Source organism: Halichoerus grypus, chromosome X, assembly GCF_964656455.1.
Source record: "Halichoerus grypus chromosome X, mHalGry1.hap1.1, whole genome shotgun sequence".
NCBI lineage: Eukaryota > Metazoa > Chordata > Mammalia > Carnivora > Phocidae > Halichoerus > Halichoerus grypus.
In genome coordinates, this window is record NC_135727.1 from 88,105,967 (window position 1) to 88,121,950 (window position 15,984).

At 39.5% G+C, this 15,984-nt stretch overlaps 1 protein-coding gene across 10 annotated transcripts in view; it reads left to right on the forward strand.

Moving 5' to 3' along the window:
* The window catches only part of LOC118536961 (uncharacterized), a 101,370-nt gene that overhangs the window by 10,088 nt on the left and 75,298 nt on the right, over positions 1 to 15,984 (forward strand). For all 10 annotated transcript variants that reach the window (XR_013444659.1, XR_013444660.1, XR_013444661.1 and 7 more), the window contains exon 2: positions 11,803 to 11,974. The gene's annotated coding sequence lies outside the window, so the exon portion shown is untranslated. The remainder of the gene's footprint in view (positions 1 to 11,802; positions 11,975 to 15,984) is intronic.

Below are 15,984 nucleotides of genomic sequence, written 5' to 3' on the forward strand. Positions count from 1 at the left end.
TCTTCTGGCCTCCATGGTTCTTAATGAGAAGTCAGTGTTAATCTTGAGGCTCTTTCACAAGTGAGGAGCCATTTTTCTCTTTCTTTTTAAAGTTTTCCTTTTTCTAAATTAACATATAATGTATTATTTGTTTCAGGGGTACAAGTCTGTGATTCATCAGTCTTACACAATTCACAGCACTCACCATAGCACATACCCTCCCCAATGTCCATCACCCAGCCACCCCATCCCGCCCACTCCCTCCACTCCAGCAAACCTCAGTTTGATTCCTAAGATTAAGAGTCTCTTATGGTTTGTCTCCCTCTCTGGTTTCATCTTGTTTCATTTTTTTCCTCCCTTCCCCTATGATCCTCTGTCTTGTTTCTCAAATTCCTCATATCAGTGAGATCATATGATACTTGTCTTTCTCTGATTGACTTATTTCGCTTAGCATAATACCCTCTAGTTGCAACCACATCATTTCAAATGGCAAGATACCATTTTTTGGTGGCTGCATAATATTCCATTGTAGATATATACCACATCATCTTCATCCATTCATCTGTTGATGGACAGCTAGGCTCTTTCCATAGTTTGACTGTTGTGGACATTGCTGCTATAAACATTGGGGTGAAGGTGCCGCTTGAGATCACTACGTTTGTATTTTTGGGGTAAATACCCAGTAGTGTAATTGCTGGGTCGTAGGGTAGCTCTATTTTCAACTTTCTGAGGAACCTCCATACTGTTTTCCAGAGTGGCTGCACCAGCTTGCATTCCCACCAACAGTGTAGGAGGGTTCCCCTTCTTCCACATCCTTGCCAACATCTGTCACTTCCTGACTTGTTAACTTTAGCCATTCTGATTGGTGTGAGGTGGTATCTCATTGAGGTTTTGATTTGTATTTCCCTGATGCCCAGTGATGTTGAGCACTTTTTCATGTGTCTGTTGGTCAATTGGATGTCTTCTTTGCAAAAATGTCTGTTCATGTCTTCTGCCCATTTCTTGATTGGATTATTTGTTCTTTGGGTGTTGCGTTTGATAAGTTCTGTATAGGTTTTGGATACTAGCCCTTTATCTGATATGTCATTTGCAAATATCTTCTCCCATTCTGTTGATTATCTTTTGGTTTTGTTGACTGTGTCCTTTGCTGTGCAAAAGCTTTTTATCTTGATGAAGTCCCAATAGTTCATTTTTGCCCTTGCTTTCCTTGCCTTTGGTGATGTTTCTAGGAAGAAGTTGCTGCAGCTGAGGTCGAAGAGGTTGCTGCCTGTGTTCTCCATTAGGATTTTGATGGACTCCTGTCTCACATTTAGGTCTTTCAACCATTTTGAGTCTATTTTTGTGTGTGGTGTAAGGAAACGGTCCAGCTTCATTCTTCTGCATGTGGCTGTTCAGTTTTCCCAACATCATTTGTTGAGGAGACTGTCTTTTTTCCACTGGACATTTTTTACTGCTTTGTCAAAGATTAGTTGACCATAGAGTTAAGGTTCCATTTCCAGGTTCTCTATTCTATTCCATTGATCTATGTGTCTGTTTTTGTGCCAGTACCATACTGTCTTGATGATGACAGCTTTGTAACAGAGCTTGAAGTCCGGAATTGTGATGCCACCAGCTTTGCTTTTCTTTTTCAACATTCCTCTGGCTATTCGGGGTCTTTTCTGGTTCCATATAAATTTTAGGTTTATTTGTTCCATTTCTTTGAAAAAAGTTGATGGTATTTTGATAGGGATTGCATTAAATGTGTAGATTGCTCTAGGTAACATAGACATTTTCACAATATTTTTTTCTTCCAATCCATGAGCATGGAACGTTTTTCCATTTCTTTGTGTCTTCCTCAATTTCTTTCATGAGTATTCTAGTTTTCTGAGGACAGATTCTTTGCCTCTTTGGTTAGATTTATTCCTAGGTATCTTGTGGTTTTGGGTGCAGTTGTAAATGGGATTGACTCCTTAATTTCTCTTTCTTCTGTCTTGTTGTTGGTGTATAAAAATGCGACTGATTTCTGTGTATTGATTTTATATCCTGCCACTTTACTGAATTCCTGTATGAGTTCTAGGAGTTTTGGGTTGGAGTCTTTTGGGTATTCCACCTAAAGTAACATATCATCTGCAAAAAGTGAGAGTTTCACTTCTTCTTTGGCAATTTGGATGACTTTTATTTCTTTTTGTTGTCTGATTGCTGTGGCTAGGACTTCTAGTACTCTGTTGAACAGCAGTGGTGATAGTGGACATCCCTGCCGTATTCCTCACTTTAGAGAATGAAATCCGCTGTGGGTTTTTCATAGATGCCTTTTGTGGTATTTGGGTGTGTACCCTCTATCCCTACACTGTGAAGAGTGTTAATCAAGAAAGGATGCTGTACTTTGTCAAATGCTTTTTCTGCATCTACTGAGAGTATCATATGGTTCTTGTTCTTTCTTTTATTAATATATTGTATCACATTGATTTGTGGATGTTGAACCAGCCTTGCAGCCCAGGAATAAATCCCACTTGGTCGTGGTGAATAATCCTTTTAATGTACTGTTGGATCCTATTGGGTAGTATTTTGGTGAGAATTTTTGCCTTCATGTTCATCAGGGATATTGGTTTGCAGTTGTCCTTTTTTTTATTTTATTATGTTATATTAATCACCATATATTACATCATTAGTTTTTGATGTAGTGTTCCATGATTCATTGTTTGCGTATAGCACCCAGTGCTCCATTCAGTACGTGCCCTCTTTAATACCCATCACCAGGCTAACCCATCCCCCACCCCCCTCCCCTCTAGAACCCTCAGCTGGTTTCTCAGAGTCCATAGTCTCTCATGGTTCATCTCCCCGTCTGATTTCCCCCCCCTTCATTTTTCCCTTCCTGCTATTTTTTTTAATATATAATGTATTATTTGTTTCAGAGGTACAGGTCTGCGATTCAACAGTCTCACACAATTCATAGCGCTCACCATAGCACATACCCTCCCCAATGTCTATCACCCAGCCACCCCATCCCTCCCACCCCCCACCACTCCAGCAATCCTCAGTTTGTTTCCTGAAATAAAAAATTCCTTCGTATCAGTAAGATCATATGATACATGTCTTTCTCTGATTGACTTATTTTGCTCAGCATAAAACACTCCAGTTCCATCCACATTGTTCCAAATGGCAAGATTTCATTCCTTTTGATGGCTGCATAATATTCCATTGTATATATATACCACATCTTCTTTATCCATTCATCTGCCGATGGACATCTTGGCTCTTTCCACGGTTTGGCTATTGTGGACATTGCTGCTATAAACATCGGGGTGCACGTACCCCTTTGGATCACTACATTTGTATCTTTGGGGTAAATACCCAGTAGTGCAATTGCTGGGTCGTATGGTAGCTCTATTTTCAACTTTTTGAGGAACCTCCATACTGTTTTCCAGAGTGGCTGCACCAGCTTGCATTCCCACCAACAGTGTAGGAAGGTTCCCCTTTCTCCGCATCCCCGCCAACATCTGTCATTTCCTGACTTGTTAATTTTAGGCATTCTGACTGGTGTGAGGTGGTATCTCACTGAGGTTTTGATTTGGATTTCCCTGATGCTGAGTGATGTTGAGCACTTTTTCATGTGTCTGTTGGCCATTTGGATATCTTCTTTGGGAAAACATCTGTTCATGTTTTATGCCCATTTCTTCATTGGATCATTTGTTCTTTGGGTGTTGAGTTTGATAAGTTCTTTATAGATTTTGGATACTAGCCCTTTATCTGATATGTCATTTGCAAATATCTTCTCCCATTCTGTTGGTTGTCTTTTGGTTTTGTTGACTGTGTCCTTTGCTGTGCAAAAGCTTTTTATCTTGATGAAGTCCCAATAGTTCATTTTTGCCCTTGCTTTCCTTGCGTGTGGAGTCTCCAAACCCAGCAGATCCCTGCGGTGCGCTCCCGCGCTGCTCCTCCCGGGGGAGGAAGAGGAGTCTCCCCAGATCTGCCACTTGTTGGGTCCCTGCTGGAAGGGCAGTGGCCTGACTGTGCCACGGATTACAGTTTATGGCAACCCTGAGCTGAGAGCCCACTCCTCGGCTCCGTCTCTGCTGCCGGCTTCCCCACTCTGATACCTGGGAGCTCTGCTGCACTCAGGCACCCCCGGTCTTTCTGTGACCCTGAGGGTCCTGAGACCACACTGTCCCAGCGAGGGTTCCATCCCCCGCTTAGCCACTGGAGCAACATCCCTCAGCGGAGCCGACTTCTAAAAGTTCCGATTTTGTGCTCTGCTGCTCTATCACTTGCCGGTAGCGGCTGACAGAGGCCCCCTCCCCCACCATTTATCTTCTCGAATATCGCCTCGGATTCACTTCTCCGCACGTCCTACCTTCCAGAAAGTGGTCGCTTTTCTGTTCGGAGTTGCTGCTATTCTTTTCTGCTATCTCCTGTTGAGTTTGTAGGTGTTCAGAATGGTTTGATCCCTTTCTAGCTGAATTCCTGGGACCAGACGAAATTTAGGTCTCCTACTCCTCCACCACCTTGCTCCTCCCCCCTGCAGTTCTCTTTTTTGATGGGTTGTTTGTCTGGTTTTGGGATCAAGGTAATTCTGGCCTCATAAAATGAGTTTGGAAGTTTTCCTTTCATTTCTATTTTTTGGAACAGTTTCAGAAGAATAGGTATTAATTCTTCTTTAAATGTTTGGTAGAATTCCCCTGAGAAGCCATCTGGCCCTGGTCTTGTTTGTTGGGAGAGTTTTATTACTGCTTCAATTTCCATAGTGGTTATGCATCTGTTCAGGGTTTCTATTTCTTCCTCGTTCAGTTTTGGTAGTTTATACATCTCTAGGAATGCATCCATTTCTTCCAGATTGTCTAATTTGCTGGCATATAGTTGCTCATAATATGTTCTTATAATTGTATTTCTTTGGTGTTTGTTGTGATCTCTCCTCTTTCATTCATGATTTTAGTAATTTGGGTCCTTTCTCTTTTTGATAAGTCTGGCTAGGGGTTTATCAATCTTATTAATTCTTTCAAAGAACCAGCTTCTAGTTTCATTGATCTGTTCTACTGTTCTTTTGGTTTCTATTTCATTGATTTCTGCTCTGATCTTTCTTATTTCTCGTCTCCTGATGGGTTTAGGCTTTATTTGCTGTTCTTTCTCCAGCTCTTTTAGGTGTAGGGTTAGGTTGTATATTTGAGACCTTTCTTGTTTCCTGAGAAAGGCTTGTATTGCTATATACTTTCCTCTTAGGACCGCTTTTGCTGCATCCCAAAGATTTTGAACAGTTGTGTTTTCATTTTCATTTGTTTCCATGATTTTTTAAATTCTTCTTTAATTTCCTGGTTGACCCATTCATTCTTTAGTAGGGTGCGCTTTATCCTCCGTATATTTGAGTTCTTTATGACTTTCCTCTTGTGATTGAATTCTAGTTTCAAAGCATTGTGATCTGAAAATATGCAGGGAATGATCCCAATCTTTTGGTACCGGTTGAGACCTGATTTGTGACCCAGAATGTGATCTATTCTGGAGAATGTTCCATGGGCACTAGAGAAAAATGTGTATTCTGTTGCTTTGGGATGGAATGTTCTGAATATATCTGTGTAGCCCGTCTGGTCCAGTGTGTCCTTTAAAGCCTTTATTTCCTTGTTGATCTTTTGCTTGGGTGATCTGTCCATTTCAGTGAGGGGGCTGTTAACGTCCCCTACTATTACTGTATTGTTGTCGATGTGTTTCTTTGCTTTTGTTCTTAATTGGCTTATATAATTGGCTGCTCCCATGTTAGGGGCATAGATATTTACAATTGTTAGATCTTCTTGTTGGATAGACCCTTTAAGTATGATGTATTGTCCTTCCTCATCTCTTATTACAGTTTTTGGTTTAAAATCTAATTTGTCTGATCTAAGGATTGCCACCCCAGCTTTCTTTTGGTGTCCATTAGCATGCCAAATGGTTTCCCACCCCATCACTTTCAATCTGGAGGTGTCTTTGGGCCTAAAATGAGCCTTTTGCAGACAACATATCGATGGGTCTGTTTTTTTTTAAATCCAATCTGATATTCTGTGTCTTTTGGTTTTGGCATTTAGCCCATTTATATTCAGGGTAACTATTGAAAGATATGAATTTAGTACCATTGTATTGCCTGTAAGGTGACTGTTACTGTATATTGTCTCTGTTCCTTTCTGGTCTATGTTACTTTTAGGCTCTTTCTTTGCTTAGAGGCACTCTTTCAATATTTCTTGTAGGGATGGTTTGGTGTTCACAAATTCTTTTAGTTTCTGTTTGTCCTGGAAGCTTGTTATCTCTCCTTCTCTCTTTTTAAAAGATTTTATTTATTTATTTGAGAGAGAGAACATGTGAGAGAGCGCACAGGCAGGGAAGCAGCAGGCAGAGGGAGAAGCAAGCTTCCCGCTGAGCAGGGAGTCCGATGCGGGCCTCGATCCCAGGATCCTGGGATCACGGCCTGAGCCGAAGGCAGATGCCTAATGACTGAGCCACACAGTTGCCCCTCTCCTTCTATTTTCAATGACAGCCTAGTTGGATATAGTATTCCTGGCTGCATATTTTTCTCGTTTAGTGCTCTGGATATATCATTTCAGTCCTTTCTGACCTGCCAGGTCTCTGTGGATAGGTCTGCTGCCAATCTAATGTTTCTATGATTGTCGGTTACAGACCTCTTGTCCTGATCTGTTTTCAGGATTTCCTCTTTGTTTCTGAGACTTCTGAGTGTTACTATTAGATATTGGGGTGTTGACCTATTTTTATTGATTTTGAGGGGGGTTCCTAGTGCCTCCTGGAGTTTGATGCCTGTTTCCTTCCCCAAATTAGGGAAGTTCTCTGCTATAATTTGCTTCAATATACCTTCTGCCCCTCTCTCTCTTCTTCTTCTGGGATCCCAATTATTCTAATATTGTTTCATCTTATGGTATCACTTATCTCTCGATTTCTTCCCTTGTGGTCCAGTAGTTGTTTATCTCTCTTTTTCTCAGCTTCTTTATTGTCCATCATTTGGGCTTCTTTATCACTAATTCTCTCTTCTGCCTTATTTATCCTAGCAGTTAGGGCCTCCATTTTTTATTGCATCTCATTAAAAGCCTTTTTGATTTCGACTTAGATTATAGTTCTTTTATTTCTCCAGAAAGGGATTCTCTAGTATCTTCTATGCTTTTTTCAAGCCCAGCTATTATCTTTATAATCGTCATTCTGAACTCTGGTTCCAATATCTTACTAATGTCTGTACTGATTAGGTCCCTGGCAGTCGGTACTGCCTCTTCTTCTTTTATTTTGAGGTGAGTTTTTCCATCTTGTCATTTTGTCCAGAGAAGAATAGATGAACGAGAGGAACAAATGCTAAAAGGGTAACAACAACCCCAGAAAAATATACACTAAACAAATCAGAAGAGACCTGAAACTGGGGAGACAAGAAAAGAAAAAAAAAAAAGAATATGATCAGGCTGGTGAATAGAACAGAGCCACACATGACATTTTGTGCGCATTTTGGTCTGTTAGAAGAAATTGCCTCCCCAAATTTTATTTATTTATTTTTTTAAGGTTTTATTATGTTATGTTAGTCACCATAGAATACATCATTAGTTTTTGATGTGGTGATCCATGGTCCATTGTTTTTCTATAACACCCAGTGCTCCATGCAGTATGTGCCCTCCATAATACCCATCATTGGGCTAACCAACACCCCTCCCTCTTCCCCTCTAAAACAAAGAACAACTTATATATATATATACACAAAATTAAGGGTAAATATGATGAAGGGATGGAATATGACTGTAAAGATGAAAATTAAAAAAGATTTTTAAAAAGGAATTGATAAGAAGTTGGTTGAAAAAAGAATGAAAAAAATCTAAAAAAGGACAGAATGTGATTAGGCGGGAGACTAGGACAAAGTCATACACTAGTTTTAGGTTATATTTTGGTCTGTTAGATGAAACTGTATCCCAAAAATTTAAAGAAAGAAAAACTTATATATGTACAAAAAATAAGGTTAAATACAATGAAGTGATAGAATGTGACTGTAAAAATGAAAATTAAAAAAGATTTTAAAAAAGGAATTGATAAGATAAGATGTTGGTTGAAAAAGGAAAGAAGAAAAAGTCAACTAAAAAAAAATAGAAAAAGAAAAAAATAAAGAAAATTTAAAAAATAAACTTTGAAAGACTAAAGCATCATGGGAAAAAAAGCCATGAATTCTATGTGCTGTATTCCCCTAGCACTGGCATTTTGCGGTTCTCATTGATTGGTAAACTTGATCTTGGCTGGATGTTCTTGCTGATCTTCTGGGGGAGGGGCCTGTTGCAGTGATTCTCAAATGTCTTTGCCCCAGGCGAATTGTACCGTACTTGCCAGCGGGCCAGGCTATGTAATCTGGTCTAGTTTGCTCTATGTGGGTTTTGTTTCCTGAAGGCTTTCCACGCAGCTTTAGGGGATGAGAATGAAAATGGCGGCCTCCCATTCTCCACCCTGGAGGAGCCAAGAACTCAGGGCCCCACTCCTCAGTGAGCCCCCAGAGAAAAGCAGTCAATCACTCCTGTCTCCCTGGTCTCCGGCCGCACTCTGTGCTCACCGGCCTGTGACCGAGTGTTCCTATCTTTGACACAGGACCCCGTGTGGAGTCTCCAAACCCAGCAGATTCCTGCGGTGCGCTCCTGTGCCACTTTTTCTGGGGGAGGAAGGGGAGTCTCTCCGGATCTGCCACTTGTTGTGTCCCTGCTGGAAGAGCAGTGGCCTGACTGTTCCTTGGATCACAGTTTATGGCAACCCTGAGCTGAGAGTGCACTCCTCAGCTCCATCTTTGTGGCCAGCTTCCCCGCTCCGATACCTGGGAGCTCTGCCACGCTCAGGCCCCCTGGTCTTTCTGTGACCCTGAGGGTCCTAAGACCAAACTGTCCCAGCGAGGGTTCCATCCCCCCGATTAGCCACTGGATCGACGTCCCTCAGTGGAGCAGACTTCTAAAAGTTCTGATTTTGTGCTTCTTGGCTCTATCACTTGCTGGTAGCCGGCTGACGGAGGCTCCCTCCCCCGTGGTCTAGCTTCCCATATATCGCCTCGGATTCACGTCTCCGCACATCTTACCTTCCAGAAAGTGGTTGCTTTTTTGTTTATAGAATTGCTGCTCTTCTTTTCTTTGATCTCCTGTTGAATTTGTAGGTGTTCTGAAATGGTTTGATAACTATCTAGCTGAATTCCTGGGACCAGACAAAATTTAAGTCTCCTACTCCTCCACCATCTTGCTCCAACCCTTTTTTCAAGTTTTTCTCATTGTCTTTGACATTCTGCAGTTTGACAATGATTTGGCTAGATATGCATCTCTTTGTCTTTATCCTATTTTGATTTGATCGAGCTTTGTAGATGCGCAAATTAATGTTTTGCATAAAATTTGGGGAGTTTTTGGTAATTATTTCTTTAAATATTCTTTCTTCCCTATTCTTTCTCTTCCCTTTCTTGGACTTCCATTATGTATGTTTTGGTATACTTGATGATGTCCCACAAGTTCCTGAGGCTCTGTTTATTATTCTTTTTTAAAGAAGATTTATTTATTTTTTTTGAGAAAGAGAGAGAGAGAGTGCAAGTGCAAGTGTGGAGGGACATAGGGAGAGGGAGAGGGAGAGAAGCAGACTTCCTGCTGAGCCTGGAGCCTGACGTAGGGCTCAATCTCACAACCCTGAGATCATGACCTGAGCCGAAATCAAGAGTTGGATGCTTAACTGACTGAGCCACCCAGGCACCCCTGTTTATTATTCTTAATTTTTTTCTTTCCCTGATGGCTCACAATTGACCTGTCTTCAAATTTGCTGATTCTTTCTTCTGCCAGCTAAAATCTGGTATTGAGCCTTCCAGTGAATTTTTTGTTTAATTTACTGTACTTTTCACCACCAGCATTTATATTTATTTGAACCTTTTAAAATTATTTTTTGTCTCTCTATTATTATTCACTATTTTGGTGAGACATAGTTGTCATGCTTTCTTTGAATTTTTCAACCATATGTTCTTTGAACATATTAATAATAAATGATTCAAAGTCTTTGTCTAATTCATTGAAACTATACAGTGTATAAAAAAATAAAGTCTTTGTGTATTAAGTTCAACATCTGGTCCCCCTCAGGGAGATTTTCTGTTGTTTTCCCCCCTGTGTATATGGTATATGTTTTGTTTCTTTACCTTTCATATAATTTTTTGTTGAACACTGGATGCTATTTTTTTTTTAAAGATTATTTATTTGAAAGAGAGAGAAAGGGCACAGTGGGGGTAGGGGCAGAGGGAGAGAGAACCCTCAACCAGACTCCCACTGAGCACAGGGCGGGAGGCGGGGCTCAATCCCAGGACCCTGAGATCATGACCTGAGCCAAAATCAAGAGTCAGCCGATTAACCAGATTAACCGACTGAGCAATCCAGGCGCCCTGAAGACTCAACACTTTAGAGAACATAGTGTAACAGCTCTGGTGTCAGACCCCTGCTTTCCAGTTTTTAAAAAATGTTTATTTTTATCTTTCTGCTGTTTATTTGTTTAGCGAATTTCCTGAGCTGCAAAGAGAGAGGATATGGGAATAGCCTCAAGTTAAAACACCACAGTTCCTACTGTCTTATTGAGGTTCAGTAATTTCTTTGGATAGATGATTGTTAGTTTGTTCTGAGGGGTTGGCTAATTTCTAGAGTTCTAAAATTATTGATTTTAGCTATGTTTCCAGGAATTTGTTTCTGTGGAAGGATGGGTTCGCTGTGCTCCTTACTTAACCATGAAGGATGTTGATCTACCATCAATACATCTTTTAAAAAATTAAAATATAATGGAATAGAACAGTATTTGTGCATTTCCTGTAGTAAAGTTAGGTATTGTTTTATGAAGTTTTTAATTCTAAATGTGTATATTTAATGCTCTGTAATGTAAAGTGTACTTTTTACTGTGGGTCCTAATTTTTAAAAAGCCAGTATAAAATGTATATTATATAAACCTAAGCATGCATCAGAATCACTTGGAGGGATAGTTAAAATACATGTTTCTGAGCTCCATTTCACTGTTTCTGATTCAGTAGGTTGAGAGGGGGGTGAGAATTTGCATTTGTAAATCAAGGTCCCATATGATACTGATGCTGCTGCTCTGAAAACCACACTTTGAGAACCACTGTGTAACACCAATTTTTTTCAGTCTTGGTTGAAAATTAGAACTACCCACGCACCTGGGTGGCTCAGTTGGTTAAGCATCTGCCTTCAGCTCAGGTCATGATCCTGGAGTCCCAAGATCGAGTCCCGCATTGGGCTCCCTGCTCAGCAGGGAGTCTGCTTCTCCCTCTGACCCTTCCCCCTCTCATGCTCTCTCATTCTCTCTCTCTCAAATAAATAAATAAAATTTTTTTTAAAAAGGGGGGGCAAAATACTATAAAATATTTAAAAAAAGAAAATTAGAATTACCTATGAAAGTTTTAAAATATGAGGATGTCTAATCCCTGCCACAGACTAATTGAATCTGATCTCTAGAAGTGGGGCACAACATTTCTGATGTACATAAGGAGTTGATCTCTGTACTAGATTGTGACTTTTTTTTTAGGGCAGGACTGAGTCTTTTGTCTTCTCTCCTCAGTTTGACCTTATATAGGTATTTAATATATGTTGAATGAATTGTCATAAAATGGTTCTAGGGTTTTCTAACAGTGGAGAACAGATTACCCTTAGATGAGACAAGGTTTTAAAGATAAAAAGGGGCAGACAGGCCTAGTGCTTTTCCAAATGAAGAATGCTGGTTCTACCCCTTCCTGTATCTCACATACAAAGAGGGGCTTCAGGATTGTGCAGGACTTCTATCTATAAGAAATTATTACCCAGTGCAGGAGGAGTAAAGGAAACTTAAGTTGGTGATATCTTTTCAACACAGGCATGAAGAAGAGCCCATCCTGGATTTTCCTGCCGTGGAACTTCAGAGAAAGGCTGATTTTTTCCATGGCTTGTTTTTATCTACCTCAGCATTTCCTATTCTTCAGTTTCCTTCTTCTGAAAGGAGTGCTGGTAATGGCAAAGGCTGCAGAGCTCCTAAAACCAGACCCCAGGTAAGTAAATTTTCCCTCTGCCTTTCCTCATATTCAGCCTTGGAACCTGAATTTGCCCTCAACTATTTTCTGTAGCCTGTCTTTCCTACAGAGGCCCCATGGCACAGCTCTGTCTCTCAGGTATCTAGTCTCATCCTGTTACATAGTCACTATTTATGTGTTATTCTCTAGATGCCTTCCTAACAGTGATGTTACTGTTAGTCAAGTGCATTCACTGTTTTTATCTCTAACATATCCTCATGACATAGCTGGGAAGATGAACACTACAAGGTAAGCCTGACAGAGCAGTATGCTTTTTTCCCACTATGTAGCCTCTACTTTTTTTAAAATTTTATTTTATTATGTTAATCACCATACAATACATGATTAGTTTTTGATGTGGTGATCCATGATTCATTGTTTTCATATAACACCCAGTGCTCCATGCAGTACATGGCCTCCTTAACACCCATCACCAGGCTAACTCATCCCCCCCGCCATTTGTATGTCTTCTTTGGGAAAGTGTCTGTTCATGACTTCTGCCCATTTTTTGACTTGATTATTTGTTTTTTGGGTGTTGAGTTTGAGAAGTTCTTTATAGATCTTGGATATCAGCCCTTTATCTGTAGTGTCATTTGCAAATACCTTCTCCCAATCTGGGGGGTGCCACTTCGTTTTGTGGACTGTTTCCTTGGCTGTGCAGAAGCTTTTTATCTTGATGAAGTCCCAAAAGTTCATTTTTGCTTTTGTTTCACTAGCCTTTGGAGATGTATCTTGAAAGAAGTTGCTGTGGCCGATGTCAAAGAGGTTACTGCCTACGTTCTCTTCTAGGATTTTGATGGATTCCTGTCTCACATTGAGGTCTTTCATGCATTTTGAGTTTATTTTTGTGTATGGTGTTAGAGAATGGTTGAGTTTCATTCTCCTGCATGTGGCTGTCCAATTTTCCCAGCGCCATTTATTGAAGAGACTGTCTTTTTTCCATTGCATGTTTTTTCCTGCTTTGTCAAAGATTATTTGACCATAGAGTTGAGGGTCCATATCTGGGTTCTCTATTCTGTTCCATTGGTCTATATGTCTGTTTTTTGTGCCAGTACCATGCTGTCTTGGTGATCACTGCTTTGTAATATAGCTTGAAATCGGGCAATGTGATGCCCCCAACTTTGTTTTTCTTTTTCAACATTTCCTTGGCAATTTGGGGTCTTTTCTGATTCCATACAAATTTTAGGATTGTTTTTTCCAGCACTTTGAAAAATGTCATTGGAATTTTGATCGGGATGGCATTGAAGGTATAGATTGTTCTGGGTAGCATAGACATTTTAACAATGTTTATTCTTCTGATCCATGAGCATGAAATGTTTTTCCATCTCTTTGTGTCTTCTTCAATTTCTTTCATGAGTGTTCTGTAGTTCCTAGAGTGTAGATCCTTTACCTCTTTGGTTAGGTTTATTCCGAGATATCTTACGTTTTTTGGTGCTATTGTAATGGAATCGTTTCTCTAATTTCTCTTTCTACAGTTGCATTGTTAGTGTATAAGAAAGCAACTGATTTCTGTGCATTGATTGTGTATCCTGCCCCATTACTGAATTGCTGTATGAGTTCTAGTAATTTGGGGGTGGAGTCTTTTGGGTTTTCCACATAAAGTATCATGTCATCTGCGAAAAGAGAGAGTTTGACTTCTTCTTTGCCAATTTGAATACCTTTTATTTCTTTTTGTTGTCTGATTGCTGTTGCTAGGACTTCTAGTACTATGTTGAACAACAGTGGTGAGAGTGGGCATCCTTGACGTGTCCCTGATCTTAAGGGAAAGGCTCTCATCTTTTCCCCATTGAGGATGATATTCGCTGTGGGTTTTTCATAGGTGGATTTTATGAACTTGAGGAATGTTCCCTCTATCCCTATACTCTGAAGAGTTTTAATCAGGAAAGGATGTTGTATTTTGTCAAATGCTTTTTCTGCATCAATTGAGAGGACCATATGGTTCTTTTCTCTCCTCTTATTAATGTGTTCTATCACATTGATGGATTTGCAAGTGTTGAACCACCCTTGCATCCCGGGGATAAATCCCACTTGGTCGTGGTGGATGATCCTTTTAATGTATTGTTGGATCCTATTAGCTAGGATTTTGTTGAGGATTTTGGAATCCATATTCATCAGAGATATCGGTCTGAAATTCTCCTTTTTGATGGGGTCCTTGCCTGGTTTGGGGATTAAGGTAATGCTGGCCTCATAGAATGTGTCTGGAAGCTTCCCTTCTGTTTCTAGTTTTTGAAACAGCTTCAGGAAAATAGGTATTATTTCTTCTTTGAATGTTTGGTAGAATTCCCCAGGGAATCCATCAGGCCCTGGACTCTTGTTTTGGGGGAGGTTTTTGATCACTGCTTCAAATCTCTACTGGTTATTGGCCTATTCAGGTTGTCAATTTCTTCCTGTTTCAGTCTTGGGAGTTTATAGGCTTCCAGGAAGGCATCCATTTCATCCAGGTAGCTCAGTTTATAGGCATATGGTTGTTGATAATAATTTCTAATAATTGTTTCTATTTCCTTGGTGTTAGTCATGATCTCTCCGCTTTCATTCATAATTTTATTAATTTGGTCCTTTGTCTTTTCTTTTGGATAAGTCTGGCCAGTGGTTTATCAATCTCATTAATTCTTTCAAAGAACCAGCTTCTAGTTTTGTTGATCTGATCTACTGTGTTTCTGGTTTCTAATTCATTGATCTCTGCTCTAATCTTTATTTCTCTTCTAATGCATGGCTTAGGCATCATTTGTTGCTTTTTCTCTAGTTCTTTAAGGTGTAGAGTTAGTTGGTGAATTCGGGATTTTTCTATTTTTTTGCGTGAGGCTTGGATGGCTATGTATTTCCCCCTTAGGACCGCCTTTGCAGTATCCCATAGGTTTTGGACTGATGTGTTTTCGTTCTCATTGGTTTCCATGAATTGTTTAAGTTCTTCTTTGATTTTCTGGTTGACCCAAAGATTCTTGAGCAGAGTGGTCTTTAGCTTCCAAGTGTTTGAATTTCTGCCAAATTTTTTCTTGTGATTGAGTTCCAGTTTTAAAGCATTATGGTCTGAGAATATGCAAGGAATAATCTCAGTCTTTTGGTACCGTTTGAGACTGATTTGTGACCCAGTGTGTAATCTATTCTAGAGAATGTTCCATGTGCATTGGAGAAGAATGTGTATCCTGTTATTTAGGATGGAATGCCTTGTATATTTATCTGTGAAGTCCATCTGATCTAGTGTGTCATTCAAAGCCCTTGTTTCCTTGTTGATCTTCTGCTTAGATGATCTCTCCATTGCTGTGAGTGGGGTGTTGAAGTCCCCTACTATAATTGTATTATTATCAATATGTTTCTTTAATTTGGTTATTAATTGGTTTATTAATTAATTGGTGTATTAATTAATTGGCTACTCCCAAGTTAGGAGCATAAATATCTACGATTGTTGGATCTTCTTGTTGGATAGACCCTTTAAGTATGATATAGTGTCCTTCCTTATCTTTTTTACAGTCTTTGCTTTAAAATCTAATTTGTCTGATATAAGGATTGCTTTCCATGTAACTTAACATATTAAATAAGCCTAATTATTCAAAAAGACTTCGTTTAGGATTTGAATTTCCAGGAATTTGGTTTTTAAAAAAGCCTCAGAATGTTTTTAAAGCATGTGGCTACATAAGATCATTGATTATTCTAAAACCTAATATTTAATTATCTGTTTAACCAAGGTTTCCATACGAGATTTTACAGAAAGTTGTATAGTTGTTAGCAAAACTTTGCTACTTTCATATTGAGAAGATTTAGTTTTCTTAAGTAATCAAAGACCTGAAAAAAAATATAGAAAACTTGTTTATAATTTCTCATCAAGAGCAGATCAATAATCCAAGAAAGCCCCCTTTTTTTTTTAACAGAAAGAAAGCCAAATTTTTAATTTTATATCCGTGTAATTTTTTTTTTTTAAAAGATTTTATTTATTTATTTGACAGAGAGAGAGACAGCGAGAGAGGGAACACAAGCAGGGGGAGTGGGAGAGG